The following is a 16,682-nucleotide window of genomic DNA, read 5'->3' on the forward strand; positions in this document are numbered from 1 at the left end:
TGTGGTACACATTTAGGTCTTTTTTGGTTTTATTTATTTATGTATTTATTTATATTTTTAATATTTATTTATTTTCGAGAGAGACAGAGACAGACTGAGAACAGAGGAGGGCAGAGAGAGAGAGAGAGAGAGAGAGACATAGAATGTGAAGCAAGCTCCAGGCTCTGAGCTGTCAGCACAGAGCTGAATGCAGGGCTCGAACCCACAAACCGCGAGATCATAACCTGAGCCGAAGTCTTCCGCTTAACCAACTGAGCCACCCAGGCACCTCTAGGTCTTTTCTAAATATACATTCCTCAACTGTATGTTTTTGTGGGTATGTTTTTGATGTTATATAAATTATATACCTCATTCTATTTTTTGCTTTTTTCCCCTTGTAATCCTGGGTAAAACATTTTTAAAAAGCCTCTCCATGTTACCATATTTACACGTAATCCATTGCTTCTCATTGCTACACAATGCCCCAGGGGCAATCGGCTGACCTGCTCTCCTCTTCTACTCATGGATGTGTTGGTTGTCTCCAAGGCTTTACCACCACTGCAATCACACCGCAGTGAACATTATCATACGTGGGCTCTTACGGGCCTGGGAAAAGAATTCGTCTGAGATATATACCTAGGAATGGAATTGCTGGAGAAATGGCACAGTGCGCAAAGAATTCTTGTGGCTCCTGGGCCTCACCAAGGCCACCGTTGTCCAGTCTTGCCATTATGTCCCGATACTTTGGGAATAAGTATTTGAAGTAAAGTGATATCTTGCCTTGAATTGCTTTCTCTGGTCACTAATAATTTTGAGTCTTTCAAATACTAAGGAACCTTTTATGTTTCCTCTTCTGTAAATTGCCTTTTAATACCCTTGGCCTATTATTTTTTTCTTAATTAGGGCTCTTGTCTTTTATTGAATTTCCTTGAAAATTTTAGATATTGGTTTCCGAGACTCTAAGTTCTATCACTTACTATTATTTTTGTTCATGGTGTCCTTCTATGAACAATAATTCTAAATTTTGTTATAGTCAATCCATCTTTTTTTTTCCCCCATAGCATCTGTACTCTGGAAGTTGTATTGCCTGCCATCCTTCCATAATTCTCTAACTTTTAGTTTACAAAGATATTCTGCATATTTTTCTATTTCTTTTATAGTTTTACTGGTCACATTTGGTTTTTTAGTCCATCTGGAATCTACCCTTGTTTGCGGAGTTAGAGAGGTATCTAGCTTCAGTTTTCTTCCCACAATAATCTGTTTTGTAGTTTCTCAATGCCACTTATTAAACAAGTGTCTTTGTCTATGAATCTGTCGATAAGTCTGTCATCTATTATTTGTCTTTATCAGACATTAACTTCTCTTCCATTGCCTGATCTGTCTGTTTCTAAACCAATACCACACATTTTTATTATCGGTCTTCCAATATGTCTTAAAATCAATGATGGTTTGGTAAGTCGTGAGCCAACGTAAATGTTAGAACATCAAGTTCCTGACAAACAATCCAACTGGCGTTTTAATTGGGATCGCATTAATTCTACAGGTCCTTACCTGAAGCCCAGGAGTGTTTTTGGCTGTTGGTGACCTTGTGACCGTTGGTAATGGGCCGGAGGCCGTGCTCGACATTAGGGGAAGGGAGCACATCTGGTGAAGCCTGCCCTTCAAGCCGCTCCTCAGGCTCCTGGAAATCCTCACCAATAGGGATGACTCATGGTTTCGTCAAAAGCTGCTGATCTCATTAGTTTCAGAAAAGATTGCATGGCTGGGCAGGGCCTCTCAGTAGATGCAGTGCTGACCGGGTGCCCCTGCAGTAACACCTCACCCTTCTTCTCCTAAGGTGGTGAAATAGCCAGAAACTGGTTCCCATCCAAACCCTGGAAACCACCGTGGGTGAGGTCATTCCACACATGCCAAGACTTTTGTCAGATTACCATCTGCAAAGTCCAGAAAAATCACTTTTCCATCGAACGTCCTTGTTGATTGATGGAGAAAACATTTCTCCAGTTGTTACTGTCATTGTTATTACTAAAGCACTAGGTGCTGTATCATACATGCACGCACAGACACACACGTCCAACATACTCAGAGAAAAAGCCTAATTATTTCATATTCAGGAAAAGACCACCCTTCTGAACAACAACAAAAGGAGAAAAGAAAAAGAAATTCTAGAACACCACCACCAAGATAAATCCATACACCCAGAGATAATCACTGTTAAAAATCATGATTTTAAGGGCGCCGATGGCTCATTTAGTTAAGCGTCTAACCCTTGGTTTCAGCTCAGGTCATGTGAGATCGAGCTCTGCGTCAGGCTCTGAGTGGACAGCGGGGAGCCTGCTTGGGACTCTCCTTCTCTTCCTGTCTCTCCCCCCCCCCCCAAAAAATGAATAAACTTTTTAAAAATCTTGATTTTACTTTTCCTTCTGACTTTTAAAAATAATTGTGGATATTTCAAGCATATAGAAATGTGTAGAGTGTTGTGGGTTTTTTTTTTTTTGTTTTTTTTTTGCGGGGAGGGGATAAAAGATTACAACAACAAATAACAGTTGGAGACCCCTGTGTGCCCTACCCCTAGTCCTATTTTCTTTCTTGGTTCCAGAGAGAGAAGTACTCTCCAGAATTCCCATGCTCAATTTTTTATACTCTTGCTATCTGTGTATCTATTCCTAAGCTGGAAGTAGCAGTTTTGCACATTTAAAAACTTTGTGCACATGGCCTTACTCTGTCTGGATCATTTTGTAACTTACGCTTTGTCCATATGGGTCAATGTCGCTCACTCATCTTCATTTTAAGTGCTGACTAGGGTTCCATTACGTACATAGATCACCATTTACCCATTATGCTTCTATTGCTATTTAAATATTTCTCAAACTGTTGCTCCCACGAAAAAGTTGCAATCACCAGTCTTGCACGTACCTCCTCAAGCACATGTTAGAATTTCTCCCGCATGCTATACTAGGAGTATGGGTGTCTTCTGTGTTCCTAGATTAATGCCGAAATGTTTACCCAAAGCAGTGATATCAGGTGAGCTTCCTACCAGACAGCGTGAGTGTTACCACTATGTCCTCACAAATACTTGGCATTGCCATAATTCTGAATTTTTGTAAATGTAATGGATGGGAGATCATATCTCATTATTATTATAATTTGCATTCCACAAAAGTTAATGAGGTTGAGCACACTTTCGTGTATTTATTATCTTCCCAGTTGTTCTTTCTTGGAAAAAATGCCTGTTAATATTCTTGACCTAGTTCATTGAATTGATTATTTTTCTTATTGCTTTGTATGAATTTTTAATATACTCTGGATATGGACTGTTTTTGGCTACATACATTGCATGTTTTTACACTTAGTAGATGGCTTGCCTTTTTAAAAAATAAAGACCAAAGTTTTTTAGAGCAGCTTTAGGTCCACAGCAGACTTGAGAGGAAAGACAGAGATTTCTTATCTACTTCCTGCCCACCCCCCATGCACAGCCTTCTCTACTACCAATATCACCCACCAGAGTGGTACATTTGTTCCAACTGAGGAACTACATTGACACATTATCATCACCCAAAGCCTATAGTTTACCTTAAGGTCTATTCTTGGCGTCATGATTATTAGATCATATGCTAGGAGTATGTTGAGTTTGGTAAGAAAACACCAAACTGTTCTCCAAAGTGGCTAAACAATTTTGGATTCCCATTGGCAATGAATGAGAGTTCCTGTTCCTCCACATCTTCATCAGCATTTGGTGTTGTCAGTGTTCTGAACTTTGGCCATTCTAATAGGTGCATAGTAGTATCTTGTTTTAATTTGTATTTCCCTGATGACATATGATATGGAGCATCTTATCACATGTTTATTTGCCATATCTTCCTTGGTGTATTTGTTAAGATTTTTGTACCATTTTTAAATCAGGTTATTTGTTCTCTTATTTTTGAGTTGTAAGAGTTGTTTGTATATTTTAGATAACAGTTCTTTATCAGATGTGTCGTTTGCAAATATTTTCTCCCACTCCATGGCTTGTCTTCTCATTCTGTTGACATTGTCTTTTGCAGAACTGAAGTTTTTAATTTTAACACAGTTCAGTTGATGAATTATTTCTTCCTTGGATTCCATCTTTGATGCTCTAAAAAGTAATTGTCATATTCAAGGTCATCTAGGTTTTCTTGTATGCTATTTTGTAAGAGGTTAATAGTTTTGCATTGTATATTGAAGCCTGTGATTAATTTTGAGTTGATTTTTTTAAGAAGTATTTATCTCTGTTAAGTTTGAATTTCAGATAAACAATGAGCAATAGTTTGAGTGTAAGTATGTCACAAATATTGTCTGGGACATATTTATACTAAACATGGTTTCTTGTTTATCTGAAATTCAAATTTAATTGCATATCCTGCACTTTATCTGGCAAGCCTAGTCTTGAAGCAAAGGAAAAAAGATCCTGGTGAAGTACACACTGGCTCTGAAAGCTTCCAATTGACCATAACACTTGTTATTCCCAATTATATTTCAAAGACTGAAGAAGTCAAATAGCCAAGCCTAATGTCAACAACTCAGAGAAGTATTGTTATTCCAAAAGGAAGTCAACTTCACAAGAAGCAAAAAATATGTTGAATAGGATTATGAACATGTCACACATATGTAACCATAGGTGTTTTTCTAATAAATTCTAAAGTTAGTCAACACACTATATGTCTACCCTTTCATACATGAGACTCAGAATTTAGCACATATTAAACTTATTTGTTGCAAATTCCTTATCTTGTTTGTGTTCACTGAGTTTTACTTTGGCCTGCTAAAATACACAAAATGCAACTCTATTGATTTGTTTATTCATTTATTTATTTATTTAGAGAGCAAGCAGGGGAGAGAGACAGATGGAGAGAGAGACAGAGAGAGGAAGACAGAGACAGAGAGAGAATCCCAAGCAGGCTCCACATTCTGTGCAGAACTGAAAGCAGGGCTCAAACCCATGACCCTGGGCTGAATTCAAGAGTTGGACACTCAATTGACTGAACCACCTAGGTTTCCTGCAAAACACAATTTTAAAATAACAGCTAGTTAGTTAAATTTATTGGCATATCTTACAGTCTTGTGTTCATTAGCACTCTCGTATCTTCTTTATGGATTTGCTTACCTTCTTACTGAAACATATCCTTTAATAGTTCTTAGAGTCTGTGATATAATTTCTCTTGGTACTTTAATGTCTAAAACATGTGGTAAAATTTCATAACACTAGAGGTAACTAACAATATTAAAAGCTACTGAAAAGAACAGTCTTAATTTTGCCCTCACTCCTATGTAATTGCTTAACTGGTTATAAAAGTTATTTTTCCTCATTAGTTTGAAATGATTACTATAATGCTTTTGGAATCAATATTTCTAGTGACTTGCTCATTTGTGGAACTGCATCAGAATGACTCGAGTCAAAATTCTATTCTGACTTACAATAGCACCAATGAGCCCTCCATGAAGTGATTCTCCAAAGGAAGCTGGTAGTCTGACATCTACATCCGGGTTGCAAATATTTATTTTTGCCCTCAGAATTTCTTTTTTGATTTGAGTTATTTGCCAACATTTAAAAATAGAGAGATTTTGCATTTTAAAAATATGATTTCTAGCTTCTCTTAAAAAATTCCGAGATCTAGCCACATGCCCCCATGGAAACATTTCACAGGAACGTACAGGGTAGTAACTGCTTCCTCTAGACAAACGCTGGGCCTTCCATTCCCCACAGTCTCCATGCAGCCATTTCTTTTATATACACTATTTTTTATACTCCAGTAGTTGAATTCAAGATCTCTTCCCTAAAGGCTAAGCACGGAACTTCTTGATGAAGATAGAAAAATGAAGCAATATCATCCTCTTCTCATTACTTAACAAAATGAATACAAAGGAGATTTAAAAGAAGCAAAAAAAAAATCAGTAGTTATAAACAAGAATATAGTATCATATTAGAAAACGTACATTATAAAATGTAAGAGGTAGAGGCAAGAAAAGAAAGAAAAATTCCTGAACAGCTCAGCATTATTCTAAATATTACCCCTGCCCTGAATAAGCAATTCTGAAGAAAGAGCGTGAGCAGACACATTCTTGGGATGTTTTTACTATGATTCTTCAATTTAGGAAGAAGCAAAATGGGTCAGTGTAAGACAGTCTCAGGAAAGTTATGTGAAACACCAATGAGAAAAGAGGTCCCTGTCTGCCTCTGCATAATCTTAGGACATCAGGAAAGGCAAGTAAGCTCATAAAGATTCACCATTTTTCAAGATGACACATTGACCTGAGAGAATGAATTCTGTACCTAGAACTCATGTAATGATAATAACATGCAACAAAAAGAAATAAAAAGCATACAGAGTGGATGGAAGTTGTGAAAACTGCATTTCAGATGAAAATTTTTCTTACATAGGAAATCCTAAGAAATCGACAAAATGACCATTATAATTAATGTGAATTTAGCAAAGTCACAAGATGCTAGGTTTATATACCAAACAAACAAAAAGTGTTTTATATAGTAAGAACAAACAGTTGGATAATAAAATTTTTTAAATTTATTAATGATAACATAAACATAAAATTCTTAGAACTGAATTTAACAAAAGATGTACAAGAACACTACATCTAAAACTATGTAACACTGCTGAGAGAAATGAAAAAAAACTTAAGTACATGAAATTATATACCATGTTCATGGACTGGAATCTCATTATTGTTAAGACAATCCTCCCCAAAGTGATCTGTAGATTCTGTACAATCCCAGTCACAATCCCAGCAAATGTTTTTTTGTGTGGAAATTGACGAGACAATTCTAAAATATATATAGAAATGTAAATGACTTAGAATATCTAAAGCAATCGTGAAAAAAATCAAACAACACATGACTGACACAAAGTTTTTAGACTTTATATAATAAATAACAAAATTATGTGTAAGGATTGTATTAGCTTTCCAGGGCAGCTGTAACAAAGTACCATAAACAGTGTGGCTTAAAACAACAAAAATTTATTGTCCCACAGCTCCAGAGGCTGGAAGTCTGAAATCAAGGTGTCAACTGAGCCATGCTCTCTGAAGGCTCTAAAGAAGAAATCTTTCCTTGTCTCTTCCTACTTTCTGATGGTTCCTGGCAATCTTTGGAAATCCTTTGACTTATAGATGCATCTCTCCAATCTCTGCCTCCATCATCACTTGGTTATTTTCTTGTGTATTTCTCCTCCCATGCCATCAGAGGATATCATACTGAAGTGCTAGAAACTGCATTACTTTTTGTTACTATTATTTAGTACACAAACCACAGTCCCTTTCCATGACACTGCTTTTAGATGCAAGTGAGAGGGGCTCTTGACCCAGGTTTATCCTTTTTGAAGACTCCGCTTTGGCCTTTCTCTGGCTATCACTCTCTCTGTGAGGTGAAGGGGACCAAAGGAAAGGGCTCACCTGAAGCTCATATCCTTCCCTCAAGACCATGCTTCTAGACCCAATAATACTATACTCAAATGATCTTCAACTTCCTTCTGGGGCCTGCATAGACCTCTTCCTTGGATCTAGTCTCCTGAGGATGGATGTGTCTCTAGGAGAGGAAGCCAATGGGGGCAAATTTGTGAGAGATGGGCCAGGATATCCATATATGTATGAAGGACACTTTTGGTGCAGAATAGAGTCAGAGAAGGGAAGAGAAGGAGAAGCATTCTTGGAGAATGGTGGAGGCTAATTCTTCTTGGGCCACCGTCTTGCAATGTGCTAGAGAATTCTAAATTAAAACCTGGTCTTCTATGTTATTTTCAAGGTATATTTGTCAAGGTAGTAGAGTGGAACATATTTTTTTAACTATATATGAACTTAATTTACACACTTTAAATATTTGGGAATATGGTATGTGGGTCTTCGTTTTCACTCTTGCTTTGAGCTACCTGAGTGTCCCACTCCAAACACCTTGTCTTCCAACCCAGCATGATTTGGAGCAGATAGTCCTGGGGATCCATTCCTTACAGAGAGAGCAGGGAAGGGGTTAACCATACCATACTAACTCCCTACCTGCAAAGTTTAGACAGTTTGTGTTACCCAACAAGGCTAAATCAAGTTTTGTAGTTCAGGGCTTTTTATTTTGTGCCAAATCAGTGGGTTAACAGTGTTAGGGAAGCTTAAGGTCCTGAGTCTTGGCTACCTGTCCAAAACCCTGTGAACCTGTGGTTTGGCATGATTGATTTTTCAAAAATTCTTCTCTTGGTAAACCAGTTTGAAATTCTTTTCTGACGTCATTGCGGTTTCTGGTCTGGCACAATCTGGTTGTAACTTTGCCACAGAAGTAAACTGTGGCCAAAGTGAGATTCTACATAGCAGAAACTTACCAAGCTGAATAAAATATATCCCTTGCCTTCACATAGTTCACATACATAGACAGTGGAATTATGAGATCCCAAGGCGGGGGGGGGGGGGAGGGGGAGGAGGCAGTAGTATAAATTCCAGCCCAAGGGAGACTTCATGGACAAACCTTTGGAAAAGAAGTGGGATCTTGACATTTTGACAGACAGAGGTGGTGGAGGATAGCCGAGTAGTGATAAGTGGAGATCAGACAGAGGAAACTGGTTGAGCCTGGGCATCATCGTGGACATGTTCAGGGGACAATGATTGGTTCCTTACTGTTGTATAGAATAAATGAGAGGATGAGTTGTTCCATATGCCCTGGATGCTGTTCCCATCAGCACACCACAACAGTTTGCAGAGCATCTCATAAGGCTTCTGTCTTTCCTTCATAACACGTATCACAATATAATTAAATAATTATATAATTACTTAATATTTGCACTCTCCCCCCCGCCTTTGCTAACATACTTCATGAAGGCATAGATTACATTTGTCTTATTCATGGGGATATTTCCACTATTCGGCATGGAGTCTTCAACATAATAGACACTCAAAAAATACTTGCATAACAAATAAATGTATGAGTGACAATAGATAACTCATGTATTAATTAACAATGCATTGATTAATAAGGCTAGAAGAGGAGGTTGCTATTAGATTGTAGAAATACCTGAATGCTAATGAGTTTGGACTTCATTTGATAAACAATGATGTCTTATTCATTTCTGTACTCAAACTCGAATAAATACCCATTTAACTGTTTATTTTGTGTTAGACACTGTGTTAAATATGGAACATAAAATGATGATTAAAACACTCTGCCAGGATCTTGCAGAACAGTAGGAGGAGGCAGATAAGAAAATAACTATAAAAAAAATGTGGGAGATCTTTATTAGAGGTATGTTCCAAGTATATGAGAACACAAGACAATGGACTCATTTATTCTGCTTTGGCAGGTGAGTGGGACAGTGAATCCTCCCCAGAAGAACTGACATCTCAGTAATTTAAGGATGAATGAGGGTTTCTAGGTGAGAAAAGCTGGGGGAAGGACATTATAGAAACATTAGATTTCCAGCAATACAGAGAACGGAATAGTGTAAAATATTCCTTAAAAAAAAAAGGAGAAAATTTTAAATGTTGGATAAACTATAAAGAACAAATCTTTTAAGGAGCCTAGCTGATATTGTAAGAAAAGAACCTCTCAGATTCTAAATCTAAAGTTGGACTGCAAATCCATAGACAGAAGTAAGCATGTCAGCTTCTCCAATAATCGACACTCTTGATGTTTTGTCTTATTTTATTTTGTGTTTTTTTTAAATTTAATGTTTATTTATTTTTGAGAGAGAGAGCACCAGCGGTGGGGGGGGGGCGGGGGGGGGGGTTGCAGAGAGAGAGGGAGACACAGAATCCGAAGCAGGCTCCAGGCTCTGAGCAGTCGGCACAGAGCCCCATGTGGGGCTCAAACTCACAAGCCACGAGATCATGACCTGAGCCAAAGTCAGAAACTTAACCCACTGAGCCACCCAGGTGCCCCTTATTTTATGTTTTTAACAGCTGCACTTGTAACATCTGAAGATAGGGACAGGACTTGAGAATGCTTAAGGTGGAAGTCAAAACAGAGATTCGTACATAAAATTAAGACCCTGAGAAAGCTATTCTGTCAGTGAAACAATGTCTAGGAAAACAAAATCCACTCAGTAAGTAAGAGGGTTGCTGAGGAAGGAGGTGTGTCTGTTTTGGCTTTGAGTAGAGAGAAAAATTGCTTAAGAGTTCGTATCTATAAGCAAGTCCTCATATGAAATTGGACTCAAATTCATACTCCCTATGTGGTACAAAATACCTCAAACAAATATCAAAAGTAGTTCCTAAGTTAGTTCTCTCAAGTAACTGGCAGGAGCAAATACTAATCCTCTCTGGTGGATTGCCATTTAAACCCAACCACAAAGAATACCCATAGGTAATGTTTTTATGCTCATATAAATAAAATCCCAATGTACATGAGAAAACAATCCACAATAAAGGTGGAATAGATCCACAAAGAATGAAACTACTTGCCTCACAGATACAGAATAAAAATTGAATATTAAAAATATGATGGGTGAGTACGCCTGGGTGGCTCAATCGGTTAAGCGTCCGACTTCGGCTCAGGTTATGATCTCGCAGTTTGTGAGTTCGAGCCCCGTGTCCAGCTCGGTGCTGACAGCTCGGAGACTGGATCCAGTTTCGGATTCTGTGTCTCCCTCTCTCTGTCTCTCTCTCTCTCTCAAAAATAAATAAACATTTTTAAAAAGTAAAAAAAAAAAAAAGAAACGCGTGAATATGATGGCCGGGCCGATACGGATGATAACCAAGTAGGACTTCAAGGAATAAAAACAAAAACACTCATAGGAGTCAAAATCCTTACAGAAAGCAAAATCTGGTTGAGGAGTTAATTATCTGACTTGAAGATAGATCTAAAAAAATTCCCCAAGTATATAGCAGAGACCCAAATAGGGAAAATATGAAAGAAATATGAAGAGACATGGAAGGATGCAAAGGGAAATTGAACCGGTGCAACACTGGAAAATGCTAACATACATCTGACTCAAGCTGCAGAAGCAGAGAATAGAAGGATTTGGAGAATATTGAGAACTAAGAATTTTCCAGATTTTAAGAAATATACCCTATTAGACTCAGAAAGTCCAACAAATCACAAGCAGGACAAATGTAACAAAATTGACAGCTAACTGATTGTGGTAAAGTGCACAGATCTTAGGGAGAGAAGACAAGATGGACGATGGAAATAGGAAGGAAGCCCCCCAAAAGGTTAGAAATGACAGAAGGGAACCACACCGAGATTAGCCAAATCTTTGATGATTATAAGGTAAATAAAGTTGAAAACACATAGACAAACGGGCCAAAATTATAAATACCAAAAAACGCAAATCAACAAAACCAGTTTGTGGATGAATGAAAGATCTGAGTTGCTCTGTGAACATTAAAGAAAATAAATCAGGAATTAAAATTTCACCCCCAAAGGAAACATCTAATACGTGATGGTTTTACAGGAAAGTACGTCAAACATATTGAAGGAACGCATCATTCTAATCTTCACACAAACTTTTCTCGAGAAAAGGCTAAGATGTGACACTCATCAATTCATTTTACGCAGCGGGTGTAACCATTAATACCAAAGTCGGATAAACGCAGTATGAGAAAGGAAAGGACAACTGATTTCACCCGAGTAGAAGTGATGTTCCAGTAAACCACATGTATAAAGATGATACGACTTCGTATCAGAAATGCAAAATCGGCTTAACATTAGAAAACTACTAGTATAATTTAGAACATTAACAGATTAAAAAACAAGAACTCAAGATAGCCTTCATAGACACAGAATAAGCATCGATGCAATTCAACATATATTCATGTATAAAAGATCTTATTAAATTCAGTCCACAAGGGAAATTCCCTAACCTGAACAAAGTTTATCAGACCTACATCTATGGCCAACATCTTATTCAATGGTCCAATCAGGAACAAGACAAGAGTGCCTCCTGTCACCATCTCTACTGAAATATTTTATGTAGGTAAAAATAAATACATAAGTAAATACATAAATAAATAAATTACAAATATTCAAAGACAGAAACACAAATATTATTATTAGTCTATGATAGGATTATCTACCAGAAAACCCAAAAGCATTTACCAACAAATTGTTAAAATCAATGAGAATGTTCAAAAACATTGCTGTATTTAAGCCCTTAAAACTTTAAAAGATAATACAGGAAAATATTGTATAACTTTAGAGTAGCAGAGGGTTTTTTAAACAAGACACAAAAAGTAGAACCCTTTAAACTGGATGAATTCGCTAAATTAAAAAAAAACAATGTTCACCAAAGGGCACTTATAGAGTGAAACACAAGCCATGAACTGGGATATCTTACAAAGAACTTCCAAAACTCAAGAAAAAAAGATAAATAACCTAATAGAAAAGTAGTCAGAAGCCATGAAAAGGTGTTTAGTTACGGAGGCCATACAAATGGCCATTGCCTACGAAAAGATGCTCAACCTTATTCATTATCAAAACAATGCAAATTACAAGCATGGTGAGATACCATTTCACATCACTAAATTAGAAAAAATTTTAAACTTTCACAATGCCAATTTTGGGCCAGGAAGTAGAGTAAGGAGCTGTATACATCGGTCCTACTTTACCTAATAAAGTTGAAACTGTCCATCACTATAGGAAACAGAAATTCTATTTCTAGGTATATAATGTAGGGAAACTCTTGCTCACAGGTTCTACGAAAACATGAATGAAGTATTTTTGAGTAAGGATGGCTTTTAAGGGTTTAACTTTTAAATGAATGGGAATTTGAGAATAACTAGTTTAAAAAAAAAAAAAGAAAAGGAAGAAGGTACCACTCCACAGCTTTTGTGTGTTATGGCAATGCTTCTTTTGTGGCCTTTCAAGATAGGCACATTTGGGTTTGAATCCTAACCCACTTTTTACCACCTGAATGACCTTGGATGAATTGAGTCTGCTCTCTAAGCCTTGGTCTTTGCCTCTGTAGACTGTGGATATGAGACTATCTTAAGATTATTGTGGGAGTTAGGCATATTATATGCAAAACACCCGGTGCATAGTAATGTTCCATGGATGTCAACTATATTACTGCTCCATTGAATAGATTGGACAGTGACCCATGAAAGAGAGAAAGGAGAGGAAGGGAGGCAGCTCCTAACTGGGCATCACCAGCATCTCAGGCACTCTCAAAGGGAAGGGAAGATAAAATCTTTAGGGCTCGGAAAATTCAAGTTAGAAAAGAGTATTCCCTCCAGGTAAAACGTGAGGTGCAGGGATGAGGGTCTGGTGGAAAGAGCACAGAACTTGGGGACTCAGGATTTGCCTCTGAGTCCTACCACCATCGTGATTTGGATCTATAACTTTGGGCAAGATTTTGAAGCTCTGTGGGTCCCAATTTCTTCTCTGTAAAAAGGAAATAATAATGGAACAGGCTGCCGTGAAGATTAGGAGAAAAAGTATGCACCCAAACTCCAATCGGCAAAGGGTTATGCAAAAGTCTTAATATCAATAGTAACCATGTTTCTTCCTAATTGTCACCCTCTTTGGGGACAATTCCCCCACTCTGAAACTTTTTTGGCACCCTACATTCTGTTCGAGTCTCATATGTCAAAGTCTTGCTAGAGCGCAGGCTGATTTGATGAACCAATGTGCATTGGTCTATCAGGAGACAGCCATGGATTCCTCCACACTTCTCTCATCTTCTTATAATGTTGGCTATTAAGTAGTCATTTTAAAGATGAGCCTTTAGGAGGGAAAATCCTTTCACGAAAACACTGACAAATGCTCAAAATTTTAGGTGCAGTGGGAGTCTGTTGGGTGAGATTCACTTTACCCAATAAGGCTCCTTCATAGGACACTCCAGAAGCATCTTCTTCCTCTTTGATTCATTATGTCAAGTTTAATGACTTCTCTATCCTCAAATAAAGTTTGAGAAAACTTCCGGGAGAAATAGAGTTTCAGACCTTGACGCTGAAAATCACAGTAATAGAGATAACACCCAACTAGCATTTTATGCTGCGCAAAGAACTTTTGTATGTGATGTCTCACTCAATCTTTACATCAATCCTGGGAGGGGAAAACTGAGATACGGGTTTGTGGCCCTCAGTTTTGTAGTTGAAGAAAGCTTGGCTCAGGAGGTTTCATCCAACATCACACATCTCTCTTGGCTGAGTTTAGTCACATCTTTCTTGGGCTCCTCTTCCCTTCTTGGTCACCAGAGTACTTGGTCACACCTGCCACCTGGGCCACACAAGAAAGGATAGTAGGTGTGGAGTCACCACGGACCGGTTCCTCTTGTTAGTGCTTGGTACTCCCGATTCCTGGGGGGAGCTAATTTCCACGTCAGGTCCTGGTGAAAAGACCAACGGCCCAACCAGAAGTCCGGAAAGCCCATTTGGACCGGTCTTCTTCACACCTCCACCATTGGCCACCATCGTCCCAAGGTTGGTGCTCTGGCTACAGAAAGACCCAGGTTTTCAGCAAGGCTGAGAGCGAGCACTGAGGGCTCCCCTTGTATCCCTTCCACCTTCCCCAGGCTTTTTCTTCGCTCTCTCAAGGCTCTTCCCATCTAAAGCAATAGGTGGTTGCCACCTTCCACAAGCAACTTTTGAAATGATAATTAATCAGTCTTCCTAATGACTTAATAATCATGCCTTGCATGTCCTTAATTAGTTCTGCACCTAGGTGCCCCGAGCTGTAGGTCACCTTGATCGCCTTCAGGGTGGGGCTGAGTCACCTAGACAGGACGGGGATCTGCCTAAGGTCACCCAGCGGCACGTGCAGCTCAGCCACCAATCATAAATCAAGGTGATGAGGTCGGTTCTGCTCACACCTTCCTCCCCAGGGTCCAAGGGCCTTGCTCCCCTTCCCCCTTATCCCGGTAAAGCCTCCCATCCACACTCATGTGCCCTGGGTGCCCCGAGGGCCATGTTAAATAACAAAATAGCCCGATGCAATAGTTTACAATTCTGCATTACTAGTTAATAGGCCTTGGGTTGTTTTTTTTTTTTTAAGTTATTATTTATTTATTTTGAGAGAGAGAGGGAGAGAGAGAGAGGGTGAGGGGCAGAGAGAGAGGGAGAGAGAGAACCCCAAGCCAGCTCTGGGTTGACAGCAGGGCTCCATCTTACAAACCATGAGATCATGACCTGAGTCGAAATTAAGAATCAGATGCTTAACCAATTGAGTCACCCAGGCGCCCCAGTAGGCCTTATTTTATTCTCCCCCATAGGTATGTGCATCTGAACAGAGGGTCTTCAGCTCCAAAGCTTTTATCCACTTAGAGATGAAGTTCTAATGGTAGAATTCCAGGCGCTTGTCACCACTGGTAGATAAGCTACTTTAGCAGTGGGGCTCTGGGGGCAGAAGTTCCTCACACAACTCTGCAGGTCAGGTAAGCTTGAGGATCTTGCTGGTGCTGCCCGCCCCCTCCCCACCCCAAGTCCCTTGTCTTGCTCAGGCTTGGTCATTAGATCACTCTCCGGGGACTCCAGAAAGGAACAGCAAACTTGGTTGCAGGCACAGCACATTAACGAAGAGCGGGAAGTCAGTTCTCCCTTAATTAAACCCAACTGAAGTCCCATCCCCCCCCCCCCCCCCCCCCCCCCCGCCCCGAAAGCCAAGCGGTGTGCCAAGCCACCCTTCACCCTGGTGGGATCTGGGCCTGCCCAGCACGTGGTCCTGGGTCTGGGGATACTCAAAGACATGATTCACACGCATGCACATGAGTGCGTGAGCACGTGCCTGTGTGCGTACACATGTATGCACCTGTGCGTGAGGCTGAGCGGCAAAGATGGCCCACCACCTGGGGGATGAATCCTGCCCAAGCCTTTCCAGTTGGGAGGCTTGGGGGAACCAAATGAGTGAAGTCTAACAAAGTGCAAGATGGAGGACAGGGACGGTCGGTTCTCGTGTGCTCTAATGTGACACTAGGGAGGCACAGGGATGCCGCGGCCAATCTCGAAGCATCGACACAGGGTTTAGGAGCAACCAGTTGGTTACCGGAAGACTTATTTGTGCTCCAGCTCTTGTTATTAAAAAGAAATTGGCTGTGATTGGAAATCAAGAGAGCAGGCAGGACTGGGGGTGCCCGGGGTTGGGGAAAGCCATTCTGAATAGTCGTGGGAAATTTCCTTGCAGCTTCTTATCCAAAGGGGAGGCTTGGGGCAATTAACCCCGGGTGGAAACAATTGGCCCCCAATCAGTCTAGCTGCTGCACTAAGACTCAGGAGCAAACCGCCTTATCCTGGACTAGAAACCTCCTGTGGAAAATTTGCTTCCTCCCCCCAACCCCCCACTCATCTTTTGGGGCAGCACTGGGACTGGGTTTTGAATCAAATGAATGTGAGTTCCAATCCTGAACTCCCCCCTTATAAGTTCTGTGGGTCGGATAAATGTCTTCCCTCTCTAAGCCTTGGGTTTTTTCATCCGTAATGATTTGGCAGGGTTTCTGTGATGATTAAGTGAGATAATAATGATGATGATTCTTGTTTATGATCATTATCATAATTGTCAATGTGCATTGAATTATGTTTACATTTATAATACCAGTTTATAGATACCCTGTGAGATACAGAGCAGGAAACAAGGGTTCAGGGAAGCGACACACAGACGTGTAATGAATATTCATTTTCTCAAGATAGTATGTGCAAAGTCATTCCACTTCAGCTAAATTGAAAAGTGTGTGGAGATAAAACAGAAAGGACATTAGGAAACATGAATTGTGGTTTTATCTAGCTAGTGGTCCACACGTGAACCTTACTTTTTTCTTGCTTAGCAATCT

The sequence above is a fragment of the Panthera tigris genome, chromosome D1, assembly GCF_018350195.1.
Source record: "Panthera tigris isolate Pti1 chromosome D1, P.tigris_Pti1_mat1.1, whole genome shotgun sequence".
Taxonomy (NCBI): domain Eukaryota; kingdom Metazoa; phylum Chordata; class Mammalia; order Carnivora; family Felidae; genus Panthera; species Panthera tigris.